The sequence below is a fragment of the Panthera onca genome, chromosome A1 (genome assembly GCF_046562875.1).
Source record: "Panthera onca isolate mPanOnc1 chromosome A1, mPanOnc1 haplotype 2, whole genome shotgun sequence".
Classification (NCBI taxonomy): domain Eukaryota; kingdom Metazoa; phylum Chordata; class Mammalia; order Carnivora; family Felidae; genus Panthera; species Panthera onca.
The window spans coordinates 74,706,341-74,712,166 of record NC_138339.1 but is presented as its reverse complement, the minus strand read 5'-3'; the positions used below and the strand labels follow the sequence as shown (position 1 = coordinate 74,712,166).

General features: G+C 32.2%; 1 non-coding gene across 1 annotated transcript; it reads left to right on the top strand.

Moving 5' to 3' along the window:
* Nucleotides 1–5,012: 5,012 nt before the first annotated feature.
* On the top strand, nucleotides 5,013–5,118 carry LOC132682625 (small nucleolar RNA snR87). The gene has a single exon (XR_009611796.1). It is a non-coding gene; the product is annotated as a small nucleolar RNA snR87 (small nucleolar RNA).
* Nucleotides 5,119–5,826: the final 708 nt, after the last annotated feature.

Sequence of the window (5,826 nt, the reverse complement as noted above, 5' to 3'; positions counted from 1 at the left end):
AAACCGAGAACTCCAGTTCATTTTTATTCTGCTCTGGGTACTTTTCCTGGATATGATCAATCTGCCTTAGATTAGGTGGGATAAAGAGATAAGAATGAAAAGTACTGAAAAATAAAACATAAATTGAAAATCTTATTTTAATTATATATGCTTTCTCTTGTTTATGTTTCCTTCCTTAGCTCTTTGCTTTCTGTCTTTTGCTTCATAATTTTTTTTATGCTTTAATCATTTAGTGTTTTTGGGAATTACATATTTCATGTTCAGTTCTACTGGTGGCATTTCAGTTTTTCAAAAGCATTTTAACCTTTTTTTCCTTCTAATTTTCATTCTTTCCCTGACAGCCATTGGAGATACTTTTAGTATTCTTTCTTGATTTGTTTCATTATTTTTGTTTAATGTAGATACTTTATTTAATGTGGATACCTCTTTTTTTGCTCTGTTAAATTGAGACCTTGGAAGGTCATAATTTATTATTTCTCAGAAAATAACTATAATCTGGCTATTTTATCTTCTGCATCTCACAGTAAGTAAGTTTTTAAAGCATGCTGTTCCTCTAATAATCTTCATATTGTTTTCTATGTACTTGTTTTTCAAGATTTTCTTGATTCCATGTGTTTCTCCTAATACTTTTTACTCTATATGAGATTATGATACGAGACTAAGTAGTTAACAAAGGTAAGAGTGAATAGGTTGCCTTTGGCCTTACTGTTGATGCCTCAGTGTATATTTGGAAGGCACATTGAGGTGATCAACTTCAAGGCAAATTGAGGTTTTAGACTTTTAAAAACCTTATTTCTTAACCTCATATATCACATATCTTCTTCAGAGTAATAGGGTTACATGAGAAAAATAGAATTTCTACTGGAATTTTTACGAAAAATGTGCCCCCAGAGAAATGATTGTGATGAATAAACACTCTGCCACTCTTATGTTACCAAAAGTTATTATTTTTTTTTAAATTTTTTTTTTTAACGTTTATTTATTTTTGAGACAGAGAGCGACAGAGCATGAACAGTGGACGGGCAGAGAGAGAGAGGGAGACACAGAATCAGAAGCAGGCTCCAGGCTCTGAGCCATCAGCCCAGAGCCCGACGCGGGGCTCAAACTCACGGACCGTGAGATCGTGACCTGAGCTGAAGTCGGACGCTTAACCGACTGAGCCACCCAGGCGCCCCAACCAAAAGTTATTATTTAGAATTTAATATATTTTGAGAAAAATGATGTGTGTAGATATGGGATACAAACATGTATGTGTTAGGATTGTATTTTGGCATGGAAGTACAGAATAATGCCCAAGGGAGAAGAAGAGTTGTTGTCCATTTTTCCATTGTGTGTATAGTCTGTGAATCAGAGAACAGGTGAGGGTTGAAAGCATGTCTTCCGTTATTTTTTCCTAGATAGTCAGATTTAGTTCTTTGAACTGCCCATATCATGGACTTGTGTACCTTAAGTCTGAGTAGCTTTTTAAAAATTAATTAATTTATTTGTAATTGAAGGATAGTTGACGTACAATATTAGTTTCAGGTTTACAACCTAGTGATTTGACATTTATATACATTATGAAATGCTCACCGTGATAAATGTAATTACCATCACTCACCATACAAAGTTATTGCAATATTATTGACTATATTCTTTATGATGTACTTTATATCCCAGTGATTTACTTGTAATTGTCTGTTTATACCTCTTAGTCCCCCTCACCTATTTTGCCCTACAACCCTACCACCCACCCACTGCCCTATGGCAATGACCATGTTCTGTGTGTTGTTTTGTTTTTTAGATTCCACTTGTAAGTGGAATTATATGGTATTTAACATTCTTTTTCTGACTCATTTCATTTCTCATAATACCTTCTGAGTTCATCCATGTTGTTGCAAATGGCCAGATACCATTCTTTTTTATGATGTAGTGTTCTTTTGTATATATATATGTATATACAATATGTATATTGTATATGTATATTCTTTTTCATTCATCTGTTGATGGGCAGTTAGGTAGCTTTTATATCTTGGCTATTTTAAATAATGCTGCAGTAAACATAGGGGTACATATATCTTTCTGAATTATTTTTTTTTCATTTTCCTTGGTAAATACCCGGAAGTAGAATTACCAGATCATACAGTATTTCTATTTCTAATCTTTTGAGGAACCCCCATAGTAGTTTCATGGTGGCTTGTTTTTTCTTCAATCAAACTTTCTCAATATTAATTTTTTTTTCACTTCTCAGATTTTTGATTGTCTATTGGTATTAAGTTTCATGCTATTGATGTTTTTAATCCCTTATTTGGGTCTTGGTTATTTTGTGAGAAAGTAGAAGAGGCTAATAGTCATATGCTGCTGGCTTGAAAGCCATGATCATGCTTTCACATTTTTGTCATCATATGATTATATTTAACAATACACTATATTTTACTGCTTTTAATTCTATTATATTTAAACAAAGATCTATATTGATAAAATTATATATTAATAACCTGGAGAAGTGCCATCCTAGAAAGAATTGAAGATCCACAAGTCACATAATAATGTCAATTGTAGTGTGATTAGGAAGCCTGAAAGGAAATTGTGATCAGTACTCAAGTACTGTCAATTAAATTCAAATGTGAATAATAATAGTGCAGCATTAATTGGATTTATGTTGTATATAAAATAAAAATACTGGTAAAATTTTATGTTTCATTATAATAAAAGTAGCTCTTAGAGATGTATCTCTAACATTCTTTTTTAAAAAAAATTAATGTTTTTATTTTTGAGAGAGAGAGAAAGAGAGAGAGTGAGAGAGGGAGAGAGAGAGAGTGCGAGCAAGTGGGGGAGGGGCAGAGAGAGAGGGAGACCCAGAATCCAAAGCAGGCTCCAGGCTCTGAGCTGTCAGCACAGAGCCAAATGCAGGGCTCTAACTCACAGACCACGAGATCATGACCTGAGCCAAAGTCGGATGCTTAACTGACTGAGCCACCCAGGCGCCCCTCTAACATATTCTTAAGGTCCCCAAAATGGATCTGAATCATACCCAGTATATGATAAATTACAAAAATAAGTAAGTTTGGGGAGTAAATGAAGTAGAACCTGTCTGAATCTAAATGTTTTGGTATCATACTACTGCCACGTCCTCTAGCACACTAAAATATTTCTATGATTGGTGTTGTAATAGCAACTTTTTTTTCTTATTTATGTAAATCTAAAATTGACAAATAATAGGTAGCCGAATAAAGATCCTTGAGCAATGTATTTTAAGTTTCCAGTCATCTATACCTCAGGAATTAAACAATAGCAGTGTTTATGTTTTAGTTATTTTAGAAATGTGGTCTATTGTGTACTCATCATTTAGAGATGCATATAACAATATACCTCTCTCCAAATAATATAGTTTGGAAACATCTACAATAGTACATGCCTTTTTTTCAAATTTTTGTTCAGTAATTAATTTTCGAAAAAAGTATTGGGTAAGGAGTATAGCTCTATATTAATCCTATTTCTTTAAACAGTTTGCTACTGTGCCAGTTGAAGAGAGATACACTTAGTATATTTTAGTAGCATTGTGTCAACACCTCAATGTGTTTTCATAGTAATGTAATGCTTGCCTTACTAGGAGGCAATAATAAATGAGAGAAGCGTTAAGAGTAATAACAATTAGAAAACATACCTTTTATATAAAGACCTTTCTAAATTTATGTTTAAATTAAACTATATGAGAATTATAATACATGTTTAAATAAATTTATATTTAAATTATACTTATAATTTAAGTAAAATTATTTATATTAATAATTTATATTTATTATTTGTATGTAATTATAATACAAATATAATTCACAATATAATTATATTTATGACAATCCCATGAATTGGTATTTACTTAAGGAAGTCCTAAGTCAATAATATTTGCTGTAGTAAAAAGGGATAATAACTTCTTATATATTATTGCATTTAACTATAAACTGCATTATTTTTGTGACAAATGTGAAAAATTGTAACTGTCTCTGACTGCCTCAAAAGTGAATACTGTCAAAGTAATTTTTACATTTTGCATTCATACCTTAATGTGTTATATATGATGGGCCTATTTTTAGGTCACATATATTTCTGTATTTAGCTTGAATTTAATATTGGCAATAAAACTTGATCTTGTAGTGGAAGTTGACAATAAATATTCTTTGCAGCCAACTAGATTTTGACATACAATTAAGGAGAGCCTCACAGTGTAATTTTCACATAGATCAATAACATTAGAATCTCAGCACAATTCTGCCTCTGCTAATACAAATGAAGGCTTCATTTTAAATTAGTTTAGCTAAAATGGAATTACTCAAGTAATGTTAGATAAAATATCTTTCTTTAGCCAGTGTTGAGGACTTCACATAAGAAAAGACAAATATTTAAGCAACAATTTAATCATGCATTTTTTGGCACTTATTAAAGTTATGACACAGATAGTTTGTTATACAGAAAAAGGCTAATTTTATAATACATAAGCAAGTAGATTATTGGATTTGTTCATTGACAAAGATATGTTTAGCTTTTGCATAGTAAGTCCAGCCTTTATTTTTTTAACTATAATATGTATCTGTATGTTGAAAACATCTGGAGACAAGGGATGAGGAAAGGATAGAATAACGTCTATCCTGACAATGACTCTGTTTTTTATTTTTTTTATTTTTATGTCCCCATATTTTGACAAAATTCTAATTTTCTGAATCAGATTTTGTCTATCTAAATTATACTTTTTCACTTAGAATCCACATTATCCCCTTTGTTCATCTGGAGGTACAGAGGGAAAAAAAGAGACAATGTAGTCATAAAATGAAGCCTTTTCAATTGAGCTATGTGTCAAGAACCTGCAGTCACTAGTGAAAAATACATTAAATAAAAAATATAAAAGATAGCAGTTCTAGAACATTTAGTAAAACCTGCTTAGCTGGGATTTAAATTCAGGAGTTCTGACTGCAGAATACATATGCTCAACCACCATGCTATGTACAACCTCTCTGATCACTTTTTATGTCCACTGAGGCCTTTAATGATGATATACTTTCCACTTTACTAATTAGTATTAGAAAACTCATGTTACTTTCACGTGTTTAATAGCATGCAAGAAGATTTATATCTCAATAGGCTGTACAAAAATGTGTAGTGACTCTTTCAAAGTCTGGCTATCAGGGCCATAGGGAATGTGTATTTGATTGAGCAATGAGTGTTTCTTGTTAAGACTATGGAAGTTGTGAAATCAGTTTATTTTTCCTTTCTTCTGAATCTTTTCATGTGTCAGCTGTAATGCTGTTTGAATGAAAGACATTTGATTACCATCTATGTTCTTCCCTAAAACTGAATGGAGAGCTTTGTGGAAGATTGGCAGGCTTGAATAGTGGACAGTTTTGACATTGGCAGTGTTGCAACAGGAGAGAACTTGCAATTCCTCTGTTCTATGGTTGTCAAAGAAGAATTTAGTGCCAAGCTTGGCATAAGTTTCAGAGCTTTTTACTTTATGAATTACTGATTCCCTAAGAAGCCTAAGCCATCTCTTTCTTTTCCAAGAAGGTGGTCCCGTTGTTCAACTAGTTTAAGAGACTGTAGTGGTTTGTCATGGTCTTTTCATTTGGATACCAATACCAATCATATTTTTCTCTGTGATATAAAAGACCTTAGAGAATATAGAGAATATATATGAATCCCACTCAATCCTATTCAAAATCTGTATTATTAGAAAATGCTGTCTGGATAAATGTCACAATTCTCCTTCCTGGGTACAGCTTCTGGAATCAGATGGATAGGTCTTATTCCCGTTTCATTGGCTTGGTAACTCTGGCAACTTTGAATGAATGCCTA